Genomic DNA, 19,312 nt, shown 5'->3' on the forward strand with positions numbered 1-19,312 from the left:
TTTCTCTAAAAGCCAAAAATCGTGACAATGAACATATTTAATGGGAGTTAACATTAGGTAATAAATATAATTTAACAATTAAGTTATCAGAGTAATATTTTATATAGTTATACTCCAAACTAATAAATACTCCAATCTAATACTTCTAAAAACATGATCCTAGTATACGTTATTGAACACTTTTCATGACAGTAAAACAATTAGGCAACAGTAGAGGGCAGCATTTCTATACATTATTAAAATACTTTCTAATACTTTCTAAAATCTAATAAACTTAAAATGTCTATACTAAGACTTTCTTTAAAAAGTTCTCACACTCCTTTCAAAGCTGCTGGCTAACACACAATTTTAATACAACCCAGCACAAGTAAAAGTGCTCCGATGTATAATTATGAAAGACATTTCTGTTCATAATTCTCAAACTGATAAGCCAAAACAATTTAACATTTCTCTGATGATTTATTAATTACCATTATCAGTTACCCACTTAAATAGTTGAGTATCCACTGGAATCACAAATAAATATTTTTTCCCACATAGGGACAATCCTTTTTCTTTATTCACATAAGATGGTTACATACTAATCACCAAAAGGATATATAGTAAAAAAACTTTTGGCAATCAGAGACTCAAGGAGCTGTCTCCAAAGACAGCTATTATCATTAACTCTAAGATCCAAAATAAAAGCAGCAAAAGAAGAGGTAAATAAAGCAGAAACAGGTGTAAAAGTATCTTTAAAACTCATCCTTTTTCATTTTCCTTTATTCCTAATTCCAACTTGCCTTCATATAGAACTGTACCTAATAACCACCCTTAACAAAGAAAGAGAGCCAATACACTATTCATAAAAGGCAGGGAACAAGAATTATAAGAGGGAACACCAACAGTGTAAGGGCAGAGAGAAAGATTCAGAAAAGACTGTTGTGACTAACTAGAAGGCTATATTCTCTTACTACTTAATAAAAATTATTAAAAATATCTGATAACGTTATTAAAGTCTTACTATTTCACACACTTGACAGTATATAATTATTACTCAATTAATCTTTAACAACCCTATGAAGTAGGTGCCATTATATCCCTATTTTAGAGATGTGGAAACAAAATGCAGAAGGAATAAATGACTTGTCCAGGCATCAAGTGTTGGGCCAGAGCTTGAGCTCTTAAATATTATCCTTTATTCTCTGCCCAGACTAACCTGCACAATTTCAGCTGAGTGATTTCTTCAGAATGCAGACCAAAAGGAATTTGAAAAGTGAGAGAGTGATAAAATAAGAAGCTTTAGTTATTCATTTTAAAGTTCAAATGTAAAAGCATAAGCAAAAATAGGCAGTACTTGAAAGCAATCTCTAGTCCCTTTTATAAAATGATACAGTATAGTCATTGTTCTGTATCTACAGATGCAGAACCTGAGATTATGGAGAGCCAATTGCACTTATTTAGAGGCTGTTCCCAATATCAAAATACTTTCTCAGACTCTAAATTGATTCTAAAGTCTATGTGTGTAGACAAACAAGAATCATCTTTTTTTTTTTTTTTTTTTTAAAGAAAAAACTCAAAAACAGAGAAGCAGAGAATAACTATATTAGATGTTAGGGCATACTAAAAAACTTCAGCAGGTATTAATAAAAGCCATCAAGTTGGTTCTTAAATGGACAAATCAATGAAACAGAATTCAATATCCAGAACAGACCCAAATATATGGGAATTTATTTGTCAAACAGTGTTATTTCAATCCAGGGGGATAAATATAAACTTTTGAATAAATGATGCTGGAACAAATGGGTAGCCATGGGGGAAAATATTACGCTGCTTCTACAACTAACACTATACTACTACTACTACTACTACTACTACTACTACTACTAAGTCGCTTCAGTCGTGTCTGACTCTGTGCGACCCCACAGACGGCAGCCCACCAGGCTCCTCTGTCCCTGGGATTCTCCAGGCAAGAACACTGAAGTGGGGTGCCATTTCCTTCTCCAATGCATGAAAGTGAAAAGAGAAAGTGAAGTCGTGTCCAACTCCTAGCGACCCCATGGACTGCAGCCTACCAGACTCTTCAGCCCATGGGATTTTCCAGGCAAGAGTACTGGAGTGGGTTGCCATTGATCAAGATAATCTTCAAATGGCCCTAAGACTTAAAAATGAAATCTTATATAAAACAGTGAAAGGACACCTGGGTGAATTATTTATAACTCTGGAATATGAATGTGGAAGGTTTTACTATGACTCAAAATTCAGAAGAAAGAGAAGGGGAAAGAAGGGGAGGCCTAATAAACAAAGTATGGGGAAAAAATCTTGCTACTCATATTATGGACAAAGGCTAAACCCCCTGTTATATAAAAAGCTCCTAGAAACTAAGAAAAAAAAAGATCAACAACGCAAAAGAAAAAAATATGAAATTTAATAAACCTTGCTTAAACACATGAGAAATGCAAATTAAAACTACATTTATCTACCATTTCTCACTCAAGAAGCTGGCAAAAATACAAAAAATGTGCAAATACATTCTGTCGACAAAGTTGCAGGGAAATAATATATAATCACTCTCGTACATTGCAAAATGACACAACCTAAATGGAAGAGAATCTGACAATAGCTACCTAAATTACCTAAACCAGCAATCCTATATGAAACAGATACATATGCACAAATATAAAATGATACACAAAGTTTTTTTTTTTCACTGAAAAAATATTAACAGTAAAAGGTTAGAAATAACTTTGGTGCCTAGTAAAAATATATTTATAGCTTGTGAAAATCTGGCATTTTTCATGATATATAATACTTGTTATATATCCAACTTTCATCTCTCTCCAATGAGAAGCAGCTGTTACAGGTTATTTATTAAAAGCCCAAGTTTTATTAAGGAAACTATGATATATCAAAACAACTAAACTACACATTTCTATAAAAATGAATGAGAAAAAAATTATGTGTACTAAAATGGAGAACCCTTCAGGATACTGTAAGTAAAACCAGCAAGGGGCAAAAGATTATATAAATATAAAACAAACTACTGTCATATAGGGAAAGGGAGATATAAAACATTCTTAATTTTTGTATACGCACAAACAATGGAAAGAAATAAATACAAATAAAAGTAGTTTCCTATGGGGACCAGAACTGGAAGGGACAGAAGTGAGACAGATACACAGTTTTTTCTTTTTGATGATTTTTGACTCCTGAGTTTGAGTAATATATGAGTTTATTATCTACTCAAAAAAATGTTTAAAAAATTCAGGGGTAAATAAGTGAAGGGTTGGAGGTTGTATGGAATGGTTGTTACAATCAATAATCTAAGTCTACTTAATTAAAATTTACTTCCTCTGGTCAAACTGGAATAGGACAGCACAGATACACAACATTCTCATCACCGCATCAAGTCCCACTAGACAGTACTCAACTTTTTAGTCAGCATTTTGCAGTCTAGAGATGGAAGTAAGCCCTATAAAATGAAAGAGAATTAGATTCTCCCAGACTAAGTATAAGCAATAAAAAAATAATTATATATACAACCATTCAAAAAAATCAGTCAAATACTTAAGTGACTAGTAGGCAAGTATCAAGACAAGATGATGTAGTCCATCCCCACCATAAACTAAGAAAGAGGTGGAAAACACTGGGAAGACAGGCCATTGTCTGGGTCATTCTGAATTTATAATATAGAAAGATGAATAAATTTTAGTGACTATTTTCCAGCATATCAACATAAAACCATATTAAAAATAGGACTAAATACAAACTAAAATATTCACTTATTTTTTTTAATCCACAAGTTTGGAATACCAATGCCAAAGCCTCATTCATTCAACAATTATTTACTGAGTATCCACTACATGTAGATACTCAGACACTTGGTCAGGCCTCAGGAATATCATAAGAATAAAAGTCTTATTTTGTAAAGTTTATAGTTCAGTGAAAAAACATACACTAATATAAAATCACACAAATACATGATATACTGCATGATATAGAGGAAAAGTACAGAACACTTATAGAAGTAAAAGAACCTTACTTACTAATCGTGGGCACAAGGAAGGCTTCTCTCAAGAAATAATCTATAAACGGAAACTGAAGGGTTGGGTGGTTTAGTTGCTAAGTTGCATCTGACTCTTGTGGCCCCAAGGACTGTAGCCTGCCAGGCTCTTCTGTCCATGGCATTTTCCAGGCAGTTAATACTGGAGTGGGTTGCCATTTCCCTCTCCAGGGTATCTTCCCGACCCAGGGACCAAACCCAGGTCTCCTGCACTGCAGGCAGATTCTTTACCAACAACAGTAAGATTTAGAAGCAAGGACTTGCAAACAGGAAATTATTATGCATGAAGATTTCAAAGAAGAAAATCACCTCAAAAGAGCTGAGAGGAAGAAAAAAAAGACCTGTAAATAGAAATAATGAAAACTTGGTTCACAACTCCTAAAACATATGTATTGGCAACCCCTTAACTGGATGAGACTCTCCAAGACAGCAAAGACTTCAAATACTACCCTAACAGAATTTAATATGGACTCCAAGTTTTGGCAAACAAGTTGAATAACAACAATAATAACAGCTTGTATTGAGTAAGAGAATAAAATATGAACACTCCTTTCCTCCTAAAAAGCTTAATCAAGAACTCAAGAAACATTTTTTTCTTTACAGGTCTTTCTCCTGGCAACTAAACTTCCACTAAATGACCCTACAATGACTAGCCTCGTCTACCTGATCAACAAACAGGTATAACAAAAGATGGAGAAAGACAGGATTCTACTGCAAGAAATTACTAAAGTTAAGCAACTCCCTTTCTCAAAAGTTAATCGACAGCTGGGAAAACTCTGTACTAAAGAATAAGAATGCCCTTAGCTGCAGCTGCAGTTTATACACAGTGCTTATCACTAACAAAAGAAAACATATTGTATACAATACTCCCAAATCACTATTGTTGGCTCTTGTATGCTTTGAGTTAATCTTCCCATTGTGATAATGAGCCTGACAAAACTACACATCTCTTCCTGGCCTTCCAATGTTATTAACTCTCCATCAACTGACATATATTTACAAGAGAGCTAATTAAGAACACAAGGATTTACAAACACAAAAATCTCTTACACATTATGTGGAAAAGCACAAAATAAAATATTGCATCCAAACTGATTAAATTACATAAAGATCTATGTATGTATACTAACAATAAAGAAATACTGCCACAAGAGAAATGCTTGCTAGGGTCTTTTCCCACATAAAAAATGTAAATGCAGAATAATATTTTTAAAAATGCAAACTGAAGACGAAATACATTTTCATTTCCCATTCAGAGGCAAAACAAACATTACATTTGTGTTTAAAATGTATTAAAACAGAGAAACAACTACAGCTATTTATGATTATCTTAAATTAGTAAATGGCATTAATACTACTGTAAATACAGGCCAAAATTTGGCTGTTCAGTAACAGTGATGATTTACTCATCACAGCTCACAACCTAGCTATTTGTAAAGGTTTTAAAATAAGAGTCTTCACTGTGAAGAATATAGTTATTGTTGGGTGGGGGGTGGCCAGGGGGAGGATGGAAGCCCAGAAAACTAATCATCATTGCTTTAGCTCAACCCACATGCCTGTTCTTAAGGGTATCCATGGTAGCAGTGATGCAACATGCCTACCTAGCTCACCATGCCTACACAAGTGGGAGAAAGGGGAGGCGGATGATGAAAAAAAATTCACTTGAAAAGGTGTTTTAGTATTAACATGATAGAATTACATCAACTATATTGATAGACTTAAAAAATACATATAAAACCATAAAGCTCTCTAAAGATCAGAAAAGCAAGGAAAGGCTCAAGAGGGAAAGAAAACACTGCAGCACTTTGGCTGAAAAGAAAATTAAGATTTTTGCTCTTTCTGCTGTAGCTATTGGTTAAATATGTTCAAAGAGTTTTATTTCTAATAATAGGAGAAATCATTTTAATTTATCTCTTTCAAAAGTAACTACAAATATGTTTTAGGCTTCCTAATTTCCATCCTACATCTTTTCTATTTTTGTTTTAACAGTTACATAATAAAAACTTATTAAAACTTTTATGTATTGATTCCATACAATTTTTTTTTAATGGTAGCTCTCTTTTGCTTAAACAGGATCAAATATAAGATTCTTAAAATTTATCAAGAAAGATAAGGCAGAGAGAAGATAGACCATTTCAAAAAACCTGTAATATTAGAAATACACTATTAGAAATATTAGATATTCTATAATATTATTCTGTATTATTAGAAATATTCTATAATATTAGAAATAAAAACTAAAGTGAATGAAATGATAAAAGGTTAATCACAGACAGAAACCACAGACCATCACGAAAAGAACTTATATATATATTAAAAAAAAAAAATCACTAGACTAAACCTGTGTCCCAGGCTTACTGCCCTTTAAACATTCTTTTAAGAATAGTTTGATAAGACAGTTTTACATGGAAGACATAAACAGAATGGGAGCAGACAATAAGCATGTTAGTATCTGATCAAAACTCTTATTGTTTGAACTATAACTTTGAACAAGCAAACAAAACTAATTTCTATCAGTTTTCTTGCTTTTCCTCTTGTTGTGAAAAATAATTCACTATATAAGAACAGACTTTGCAGATTCCACAAATTTACTGATTCTTTTATTACTGAATGTAATTTAAAAATCTCAACAATTTTTGTCTATCATGTGGCATTATAAGTTTATAGAAACCCCCCCAAAATAAATTATTCCATATTTTAAAAGCCAATGTATAAATTTTAAATGTAAGCATCTTGAATCTTACAGTCACACAATGTCCACAAACTGGTGCTCAGAAATAAAAGAAACCAAACTTAGAACTTAAGTGAAATACGTTGCACTTTGAGGAAAAATGAGAAAAACAGACTTTGAAACAAATAACTTTTAAGGAGTTCTTGAACAAGTATAATCATTTTAAATCCAATCAACATCTTTCCAAAGGCAACACAATCAGAACTTTACTATTCTCCTTTTAAAAAAACTTACTATATTTGCAATAAATAAAGGAGAGAATCCAGAAAATGTTCTCAAAATGAGTTATATTTTCAACCAGTACGACATATGGGGACATAAAAAAAAGTAGAGGGGAGAACTTTGAGAATATATTTAGAAGATATAATTAGGGCCCTATAAACCTTTGCTGTTGGGAGAAAGCCTTCCTATAAACCACAGGGGGAAAATATCCATTTAATAAACTACTTTTAGCTATCTGAAACACACTTCAGAATATTACCTTTCCTAAAGGAAATAAACTAAGCATCATATGGATTCAAATTTCAAATATATAACAATGGTTACACTTTATTTTTTAAATATATTATAAACAAAAAAGTCTCTCACGGTCTGTCACTAACAAACATAGAAAGCATACTGTATCTTACCTTTGTAGTTACAATGCACAGGCAATCCATTACTCTACCATTACAATACTTAATACATAAAGCAGTTTATTGCAAGCTATAAGTTGCCTATATGAATAAAAAATAAAAATAAAGTTGTGAGATAAAACCACTGATGAAAAGTTATAACTGTGACAAGATCTCTCCAGGATCCATTCTTAGAGGTAGCAATTTTTCTACTACCTGAAATACAGGAAACCAGAATGTGTCACGTGCCCTACAATCTTCTTTATGTAATCTATATTTGAAGAACTTGAAATTATCCCACAAAACACTGTGGAAGTCGTCAGGGTTTATTCCACAAGAGATCACTGCTGCTTCAGATGCTATTTCATTAATCCCTCTTTTAAAGATATGAGGTTGACAGGGAGTCATCTGATGAAATGTTCCACAAAATGTTCCCGATATAAATTTAAAATTCCTTCTCCATGTTTGCTACAGTTTGGATATTCGAAAAGAAAAAAAAAATCACTAAAAAGGAAAAAAAAAATTGTAAGCAAACATTTCTTTCACTAAACCATTTCAGCAACTGCAGCTTGCAAAGTAATGACTTTCTCAGGCAGTAATGAATGGAATATTCCATGTGGTATTTTTGAGAAGGGGGGAAAAGAAGAACAAAATGCAATAATTTAAAATATTATCTCTAAAACTTACTTCTTTTCCCTTTAAGAAAAAATGGTAATAGTAACATTTACCAATGTAGTCAGATATTAACTTTAGTGCCCCACTAAAACTATTTCACTTAATCCCTTAAAAAAAAAAGCCACCACCACAAAAAGATAATTGTAACTAAGTACCATTTCAAACTCCTCAAGAAGACTTTGTTTTTAACCCAGAAGTAACCTAACTTTGTGAATTCATGTCCTGTCCTCAAATTCATTGGAAACAGAGCTACATAGGCTGACAGGGGACATGGCATACTGCTGCAACTGGCTTTGAGTTTCCTAATCTTGCAGTCACACTCCCCTGTAAAAATGTGTAATAATGAAGAGTATTACCTGCAATTTCTGTCCACAAGGTTTCCTCATGATGAGGAAATTATACAGATATTATAAATTGCCTCAAATTCAAACAAGTGAACTGCTCCAATTTGCTTTTTATGTCATGGGCTGCAACAGCAACTTTCACACTAAACCGAGTTTCATTATAAAGGATTATGCAAAAGAGTTAATGTATGTCACTTAGTACCTTCACATCATTATTGTTATTATTGATTGGCTATCAGGTGACAGCCTTTTGTTTCAAGTCTGATACACCTAAGACAGATCCAATGGGATTTTATCTTGAACACAATCTAATGGGACTGTTGTAAGGATTAACTAACTAAGGCACAGCACTTAAAATAATGCCCATCTTTCTAAGCGCTTAGTACAAGCCAGTTACAGCTATATATCTACATACATGCACATGCAACTATAAGGCTTGAAGGGTGGGCAGAAGTAAATTTCATCATTGGCCAACACATCCTTTCCTCCAAGCAGAACAGGTATCTTGGGAATTACCTACTCAGTTAGAGACTGAGAGTATCTGCTTTTTCCCACACACCCCAACAATCATTTGTTTGCTCTCAAGACAAAAAAGTAAAGCCCACTCATGGGTCATGATTCCTTAAACAAAGTTTACCATTTTAGAAAGAACACTGAAAACATTATAGGTAATATCTAACTACTAAGCACTACAGACGGCAAAGCGTCTGCCTACAATGTGGGAGACCCGGGTTTGATCCCTGGGTCAGGAAGATCTTCTGGAGAAGGAAATGGCAACCCACTCCAGTACTTTTGCCTGGAAAATCCCATGGACAGAGGAGCCTGATAGGCTACAGTCCATGGGATCGCAAAGAGTCGGACACAACTGAGCAACCAAACTTTCTTTCTTTCTGTGAGGGAAAATAAAGGGCTTTGTGAAACGCTTTAGCTAGTTTCTCCCTTAGGGTTCTGTGTAATTTTTATTATCTATTAGTATACCCTATAGAGAGAAGGCATTCCTAAGTTTGGCAGACCTCATGACAGTGGAGATTGAAAATCACTGTATCAAGAGTCAGAAACAGTGCTTCAGCCCATTAACAGAACTGAAACTGTGTAACTTTAAGTAGTCATTGCTATTGCTATTGCTAAGTCACTTCAGTCGTGTCTGACTCTGTGTGACCCCATAGACAGCAGCCAACCAGGCTCTCCCGTCCCCAGGATTCTCCAGGCAAGAACACTGGAGTGGGTTGCCATTTTCTTCTCCAATGCATGAAAGTGAAAAGTCAAAGTGAAGTCACTCAGTCATGTCCGACTCTTAGCGACCCCATGGACTGCAGCCTACCAGGCTCCTCCATCCACGGGACTTTCCAGGCAAGAGTACTGGAGTGGGTTGCATTCTTAGGCAAATTCAGATGAAACTTCAAACTGACTCAATTAACATATAAATATTTAACAACATATTATTAAAAATATATCTAAAATACTGTTTTATTCTACTCACATTCAGAAAACAATTTTGGTCAAACTTCACATTCACCTTAAATGTTAGGGTCATGATTATAACTACAACCACTTTTTAAATTAATTCTTCATTTTGCTCAATTTCACTTCCATCTAAGTTGTTTAGATACAGCACTTTTAATCCATGTATTAATATATCACCTTACATATCTCAAATCACTGTTAGTACCTATTCACAGATACTAATAGATTTTCCCTATTTGTTTTCTCAGTATATATTATAACCTCTATAATATAACCACTTACTATATTATTCTTTAGTATACTTTTTAATTTTCAAAAAAAGTTTACACATACTATCCAATGCCTGCAGTTTTTAAGGTCATACTCAGGAATAATTATTTAATCTGTGTTAACTTCTACACTCACTGCATCTTTTACAAACATCCAAACTGACAGTGATTAAGGACATTTCAAGTCAATATCTTCTTCTTAAATAGTCATTTGCTGTGCAAACTATTGATAACTTATAACTATAAATTATAAACTTCTAACTTTAAAAATTTATAGTATTGATAATTATAAATATTATAATATTGATAATATTGATAATTATAATATGAGCAACCTTAGAGGTTTCAAATACAAGCCTTTGGGATGTCAACACCTCACCTAATATTCAGGCACAAAAGATATTTAACAGTATTTTAGAAAATCAATAGCTGTCTATATAGGCAATTGTTTCCAACCATAATAGAGTAATAGGGAGCAGTTTAACTCTCCTACCTTAAAACAACTAAAAAATAGGACAAATAAGGAATAATGATTTCCAGATACTGAACAAAATCCCATAAATGCCCAGAAACTGCCTGGAAAAAGTTTCCACACTGCAGCAGAAGGATGGGGAAACTAAACAAAGTCCAGCAATCTAAGATAAGGAGCCAGAGTTTAGAATTCAGGAAGGTCAAGGTGTCTAAAATTCACAGATAAGAGTACCAGAGAGAAGAGGTGCATAGCATGAGATCCACAGATCTGCAGAGTTCTTCTTGAGTCTTTATTATACCCATTAGTCATATATATAAGGAAACTTGAGGCTGAGGAAAGAACCCTAGGTGGAACAATCCCAAAACTCATAAAGGGCTAAGAAGAATGGAAAAACTCCTAATATACAGGCTCTGGGTGGAGTACTCAGAAGAGTACTGGGACAAAATTAACCCTATACTGAAGGGTGCTTGGTCCCACTAAAAAAAGACTGAATGCAAGTTTCAAAAGGAGCAAGCTCTTTCCAAGTAATTTAACTGTATCTCAAACCAAATCTCAAGAATATTTAAGAGAACACAAAAATGCTGAGGACCTGAAAAGGTAAAATTTATAACATCTGCCAAATCTAATTTAAAAAATTATCAGGTATACAAAGAAGAGGTAAATATAACCTGGAGAGGAGAAAAGGCAATCAACAAAAAGAACCCAGACCTGCAGAAACAAGACTAACAGACACCGAAGACAAATTTATGGTTTCCAAAAGGGAGTAAAGAGGGGGAGAGGGACAAACAAATTAGGGATATGGGATTAACAAACTAGTACTAAACATAAAACAGGTAAGTAACAAGGATTTACCTGTATAGCACAGGAAAGCATACCCAATATCTTATAATAACCTATAATAAAGTATAATCTGCAAAAAGAAAAAAGAATCACTATGCTGCACACCTGAAACACAATATCATAAATCAACTATACTTCAATAGAAACAAACAAATAAAAATCCAAACGACAGATGACAGAATTAGCACTCAAAGATATTTTAAAATTATTATAAACCTATCCCATATGTTCATGAATACAGAGGAAAGCATGAACATCTTAGTATATGTGCTGCCGAAGCGAGCACATGCATGAACATCTTAATGAGACATGGAAAATAAAAAAGGAATCAAATTAAACTTCTAGAGATAAAAATTCAAATACCTTAAAAAAAACTGATTAAATGAGATTAACACTTCAGAAAATTAATGAAGTGAAAACATAACAGAAACTGTCCAAAATACAACACATAGAGGAAAAAAGACTAAAAAAACATGAATCACATCAATGAGCTATGGGACAAATTCAATCAACCCAATAAACGCCTGTTTATACAGTCCCTAAAAAAAAAAAAAAAAAAAGAGAGAGGGTAACAGAAAACAATATTATTGAAATAATGGATAAAAACTTTCCATTATTTGGCAAAAACTATAAACACAGATCCAAGAAACTCCACAAATCCCAAAGACATGAAGAAAATTGTACAGTGGAAAGTGTAAAGGAATGGCAAGCATCAAACTCAGGACAGTGATTCATTCTGGGGGATGAAGCAGAGAAGGTAATCAGGATGGAAAATAAAAGATTGTCAACTATATAACATTTCCTCTTCTTAAGCTAGGTAACAGGTACATGCATGCATTCGTCAGTTGCCCAGTTGTGTCCTACTCTTTGGGACCCCACTGACTGTAGCCTGCCAGGCTCCTCTGTCCATGGAATTTTCAGGCAAGAATACTGGAGTGGGTTGCCATTTTCCTCCTCCAGGCGATCTTTCCAAACTAAGGATTGAACCTGTGTCTCCTGTGTCTCCTGCACTACAGGCAGATTCTTTACCTGCTGAACCATCATGGAAATCCCTAGATAACAGGTACATGGAGATTCAAAATAGTCTCTTCAGATTTCTGTGTAACTATAATCTTTTTTTTCTAGTAACACACAAAAAGAAGATAATCAACAAGACAGTTGCCAAGAAGACAAAAAATTTTCAAAAACAGATTGTAGCAAACACCACCAAAAGAAATCAGGGAAGGTAAAAAATCCACCTGCCAATGCGGGAGACGTGGTTTCGATTCCAGGATCAGGAAGATCCCCTGCAGAAGGAAATGGCACCACTCCAATTCTTGCTGGGAAAATCTCATAGACAGAGGAGCCTGGCAGGTTACAGTCCATGGGATCACAGAGAGTTAGACACAACTCAGTGACTGAGCAAGGGCAAAGGGCTAGCGACACTGAAGAGGGATTTTATGTTCTTTATCCTTTGCTATACTGATAAATTACTGAGTATGCAACATTTTAATAAAAACAGTAAGATTATTTTATAAACCTACCATTTACTGAGAACTTCACTTTATATCAGACTCTGATTTAAGTTTTACATAAATTATTCCCCTCATACACTCTCTTACAGATGGTGGTAGTGGTAAAGAATCCACCTTCCAATGCAGGAAATGCCAGAGCGGCGGGTTAGATCCCTGGGTCGGGAAGATCCCTTGTAGTAGGAAATGGCAACCCACTCCAGTGAACTGCCTGGAAAATTCCATGGGCAGAGGAGCCTGGCGGGCTATAGTACACAGGGTCGCAAAGAGTCAGACATGACTGAGCATGCTCACATCACCACCATCCCATCCCATACATAAAAGCACCAAAGGAAGGGAGTTCTGTTTTCACCTTCACTTTATAGATGAAGAAACTAAAAGCAGTTAGGCAATCTGCCCTATATTTATAATGTAATGCAACAGATCTAAACACAGACATATAAGAAAATTCTTATGGAACGATACACAGTTCTCATTTTAAATATATAAGAGCTAAATAATATACTATATACTTATTAACATACAGAATTTGTTGAATAAATATATATCAAATGGTTGAAAGTGGTTGTCTCAATGAAAGAATATTTTAAAAAGGACTGACGTTCAACAATGTACACCTCTCTGTACATATATGTTTTAAGATATGCCTGAATTATCTTTGTAATCAGATTTTTTTTTTTTAAGTAAATAACTGAAAAAGATAGCAATTCCTGTGGAAAAGAAGCATCAGAAGCCAGGTTACAGTGCTGGCTTCAGCAGCACATATACTAAAACTGGAACCATACAGAGAAGATTATCATGGCCCCCGCACAAGTATGACATGCAAATTCATGAAGCCATCCATATTTTTATACCTATGGCTGATTCATGTTGATGTATGGCAGAAATCAACACAATATTGTAAAGCAATTATCCTTCAATTAAAAATAATTTTTCTTAAGAAGCCAATTACAGAATATTGGGAATGAGAAGGACAGAATGGAAAAATATAAACTACTTTTTTCAAGAAACTTAACTAGGAAGAGAAGGAATACTACAGGGTCCTACTGAGAACTTTTCCTATTTGTCTGTTTTCTTTTAATGGAATCTTTGAATGTGTTTATAGGGTAAACGGAAAAAGGAAACAAAGGTCCAAGAGAGGATAAGGTTATAGGATTACATGAGGAGTGGAGAGAATGAGATTTCAAAAGATAAAAAGATCAACAGTGCAACAGAAGTTTTCAATATTTATCTGAGACAGTGACTTTCACATAACTGAAAATGTATTTCTATAAAGCTGGAAATTTCTGTGGTGAGCATGTATTACTTTGGTAATCCCAACAAATGGGGAGGGTTATTTTAAATATCCATACACTTTACTGGGGAAAATGTATATATGCATTTTATTCCAACTCAAAATCCCCACATTTTTCACATTTGGAGAAACACAAGGGGGAACTTGTTTAAGAGCATATGAGGTGATAGTAATGCTCTAATACTGAAGATGGTAACAGATGCAGATATGGATAACAAATAAAATTATTTAAATGAGTTACTGAAAATGTCTTATAATCAAAACTCATAATTTAAAACTGGGGATGCCTTCTTGCAGAGCATGAATCTGTAACTATTGTGGTACACTTAAGCTTTAACAGATTTTTATTTTCTTAGTAACTATAATATTTTGCCAAGTTTTCTCCTAGATTAACAGCTTGGCATAATATGGCAGTTGTTCCACTTCTCTCATAGCATTTCATTATATTTCACTTCCATTTAAAAGTTATTATTTTAGTGGTATTTCCTTTGGTTCTAGAACTGGCATCTACCATTTACACACTGAAATAAGACTGTCATAGATATAAACATAAGAACATAAAAATTACATAACAGTGAATATAAAATAACAGCATAGAGGTCATCAAAATCACCTGCAGAAACATATAATACACACGTCACTTAGTACACACACCTGTCAGCTTTGGTCTTGATGAAACTTTTCAATTACAGGGTCTCTAAGGGTTGTGCCGGAGAAGGCAATGGCACCCCACTCCAGTACTCTTGCCTGGAAAATTCCATGGACAGAGGAGCCTGGTAGGCTGCAGTCCATGGGGTCGCTAAGAGTCGGACACGACTGAGCGACTTCCCTTTCACTTTTCACTTTCATGCATTGGAGAAGGAAATGGCAACCCACTCCAGTGTTCTTTGCCCGGAGAATCCCAGGGACGGGTGAATCTGGTGGGCTGCCATCTATGGGTCGCACAGAGTCGGACACGACTGAAGCGACTTAGCAGCAGCAGCAGCAGCAGCAGCAAGGGTTATGCATTATTTCAAGTTTTACACACTCACACCACTTAAAAACTAGAATTAAATGAGACAGCACTGTAAATCTGGTGGCAGAGAGAGGGAGTTCAAACTAGTGTCTCCAGGATGTAATGAGAGAGAGAGACATTCTGCTAGAAAAACAGAATATTAGTTAACAAGGATAAAAACCTTGAGGACACTTATGAAGGACAGAGGAAAACAAGCTGAGCACCAATACATATGATTATCAACTACTCTGAAGGCAGGAATTCAAATATGTGAAAAAATTATGAAGTTGTGCTATAAAATTTGGTCAGCTGTCTTCCAAAGCACATAGTAAGAACTGAAATGGAGGTGTGCATTAGGGATATAGAGTTACGGGATAGATGGTACCAAAGTACTGAATTTGAATAGACAAACCTCTGCTAGCAAAGTAATGTCTCTGCTTTTAAAAACACTGTCTAGATTTGTCATAGCTTTTTTTCCAAGGAGCAAGTGTCTTTTAATTTCATGGCTGCAGTCACCAACTGCAGTGATTTTGGAGCCCAAGAAAATAAGGTCTGTCATTGTTTCCACTGTTTCCCCTTCTATTTGCTATCAAGTTATGAGACTGTATGCCATCATCTTCATTTTTTGAATGTTTGAGTTTTAAGCCAGCCTTTTCACTCTCCTCTTTCATTTTCATCAAGAGGCTCTTTAGTTCCTCTTCACTTTCGACCATAAGGGTGGTATCATTATTGGTATTTCTCCTGGCAATCTTGATTTCAGCTTGTGCTTCATCCAGCCCAACATTTTGCATGCATAGAAGTTAAACAAGCAGGGTGACAATATACAGCTTTGACATACTACTTTCCCAATTTTGAATCAGTCTGTTGTTCCATGTCCAGTTCTAACTGGAGCTTCTTGACCTGCATACAGGTTTTGCAGGAGGCAGGGAAGGTGGTCTGGTATTCCCATCTCTAAGAATTTTCCATAGTTTGTTGTGATCCACACAGTCAAAGGCTTTAACGTAGTCAATGAAACAGAAGTAAATGTTTTTCTGTAATTCTCTTGCTTTTTCTATGATCCAATGGATGATGGCAATTTCGTTCTTCTGCCTTTTCTAAACCCAGCTTGTAAATTCAAATTACTAATTTTTCTCTTATTTTATTAATTATAGTGTGGTATTTTCATTGTCTAGGTAACAAATCCAATTACTAAGCAAGTTTATTAAATTAAGTCAGAGAAAAATATCTGCCTTAAAGTCTGAAATTTTAAGTTCTAATCTCAGTTTTTCCAAATGATAATATTGTAAGTTTAGGCAGTCACAACATCCCTGAATTACAGTTCACTGAATTTTAAAGCGAGTATCAGCTCTAAGTACTAAAGACCAAAATCTGACTTAACTCATATATATTAGGAGATTACTAATAGGCAAGAATCCATAATCCTGTAACATCTCAAAATATAATAATGTATGTGAAGGGGCCCTTTAAAACTACACAAGTTGAAAGTAAGATTTTTATAATGCTTTCCTATGGAACATGTGAACATTTTTTTTTAAAAAAGGAAGAAAGAACACAATGTACCAGCTTAAAAATTAATACTATAATATGTTTAGACCAGTAATGTTTCTCAAATTTTATATTACTAATTCTGATGCAAAAGACTAAAGATAAGGCTCTGCCACCTGCCTCTTTACTCTTACATACCAAAGATAATATTGCAAAGAAAAGGCATTCAGAAGGAAGAGAGAAACAGAAGTCACTATTCCAACTGATTCTAGTTCTGGGGCAGTGAAAATTCAAAATGAACTTGAGAGAACTGTGCCAGCATGCAAGAACATACTCAAAGACAAATGTATGCATGTCAAAAGGACATGGAGGGATGCCTTCAAGAGATCCTCCACATTTGGAGTAATCTGAGTATCCAAAGAGCAATAGCTGAAATCTGTATGCAGGTCAAGAACTGGACATGGAACAACAGACTGGTTCCGAATCTGGAAAGGAATACATCAAGGCTGTATACTGTCACTCTGCTTATTTAACTTATATGCAGAGTACATCATGAGAACGCTGGGCTGGAGGAAGCACAAGCTGGAATCAAGATTGCCAGGAGAAATATCAATAAACTCAGATATGCAGATGACACCACCCTTATTGCAGAAAGTGAAGAGCTCAAGAGCCTCTTGATGAAAGTGAAAGAGAAGAGTGAAAAAGTTGGCTAAAGCTCAACATTCAGAAAACTAAGATCATGGCATCCAGTTCCATCACTTCATGGAAATAGATAGGGAAACAATGGAAACAGTGAGAGACTTTATTTTAGGGGGCTCCAAAATCACTGCAGATAGTGACTGCAGCCATGAAATTAAAAGAGGCTTGCTCCTTGGAAGAAAAGCTAAGACCAACCTAGACATCATATTAAAAAGCAAAAACATTGCTTTACCAATAAAGGTCCATCTAGTCAAAGCTATGGTTTTTCCAGTGGTCATGTATGAATGTGAGAGTTGGACTATAAAGAAAGCTGAGTGCCGAAGAATTGATGCTTTTGAACTGTGGTGTTGAAGAAGACTCTTGAGAGTCCCTTGGACTGCAAGGAGATCCAACCAGTCCATCCTAAAGGAAATCAGTCCTGAATATTCACTGGAAGGACTGATGCTGAAGCTGAAACTCCAGTACTTTGGCCAGTTGATGCAATGACTCACTGGAAAGACTCTGATGCTGGGAGGGATTGAAGGAGGGAGGAGAAGAGGACGACAGAGGATGAGATGGCTGGATGGCATCACCAACGCGATGGACATGAGTTTGAGTGAACTCCAGGAGTTGGTGATGGACAGGGAGGCCTGGCATGCTGCAGTCCATGGGGTGGCAAAGAGTCAGACATGACTGAGCGACTGAACTGAACTGACTGAACCAAATAACTGAGATAGACTGTAAACACTAAGTAAGTAACATCCTTCATGCCATAGTGATAGTTGTTGTGTTTTCTTTTTATAGTGATAATTTTATTCAGAACAGCAAGAATAAAGTGTGGGTGTAGGGCTATTTAGTCACCTCTGCAGGGGACCATCACATAAACTACTCTAAAAACTGGTCATTAAAAGAAAATATAAGCTTTACCCTATCTTTTTAGGAGAAAGTTTCAACCCTAACTGATTGGGATAAGTACTTTTTACAGAAGAACACCAACTAATAAATACAAATGGAATGATAAAATTAGAAAGGATAATCAACACATTTTGAAACTTCTAATGGAATTAAGTGATGTAGGCAAAGATCATTAATGGGCGAATCAGGTAAATATTTACTCAATACAAGGTGCTAAATTGCTACCCCCAAAGATACTTAATAACTACAAAAAGAAAATCATAACTGTACAAGGAGGATCTGGAGGTCACCATCTCTAAGTAATCATACTTAATCATCACAAGTGCAACAACCTGATATCATATGCTTCCTGCTGTGATGCAATCTAAAGTACTATATATCATTATGAAGTCTGCTTACCAAAAATGAGTCTAATCAACCTTGACATCTAACTTCTGTTATCAGAAATGTAAGACTTACTGAAATGACTTAACATGAAAAAACAGATTGCTGAACAAATACACACTATGTATTATACTGTAAGACAACTGGCATGGTCTCTTCAAAAAGCCATTTAAAGGGGTAAAAAAAGATGGGGAGGCCATTCCCCTAGATTTTGAGTGAGTAAAGACAATGTACCAGGTTTGGTATGTGCCCTCCTGACTCACTGCATTGCCTGCCCCCAGACCTCCACATCTGCTTTTCATCCTGAGCTGCCCTGGCAACACCTCGTGCCTCTGGCCTGTCGTCCACAGTTCACCCTCTCACCTTCTTACTTGCAGCTTTCCTGTAAAACCAAATACCATATCCCCCGCACCCACAAATCCACAACCCTGAAGTACAGGGGAACTGATGGTCACCAGAAGCCAGAAGAAATTCTCTATGGCTTCTCAGAGATGCTATACCCAAGATTCAGCAATCAGTCACACTTAGCAGCAGGAAGCATCCTTGTATTAGTTTTTCCTTATTTCCAGATTATTCACCTTTTCCCTTACTTGTGCTCCC

General features: G+C 35.2%; 1 protein-coding gene and 1 non-coding gene across 15 annotated transcripts in view; one reads left to right on the top strand and one right to left on the bottom strand.

Annotated features, from left to right (window-relative positions):
- DLG1 (discs large MAGUK scaffold protein 1) overlaps nucleotides 1-19,312 on the bottom strand; it is a 270,955-nt gene that overhangs the window by 216,866 nt on the left and 34,777 nt on the right. The window lies entirely within an intron of this gene.
- On the top strand, nucleotides 13,706-13,812 carry LOC112448377 (U6 spliceosomal RNA). The gene has a single exon (XR_003036760.1). It is a non-coding gene; the product is annotated as a U6 spliceosomal RNA (small nuclear RNA).

The sequence above is a fragment of the Bos taurus genome, chromosome 1 (genome assembly GCF_002263795.3).
Source record: "Bos taurus isolate L1 Dominette 01449 registration number 42190680 breed Hereford chromosome 1, ARS-UCD2.0, whole genome shotgun sequence".
NCBI classification, from domain to species: Eukaryota; Metazoa; Chordata; class Mammalia; order Artiodactyla; family Bovidae; genus Bos; species Bos taurus.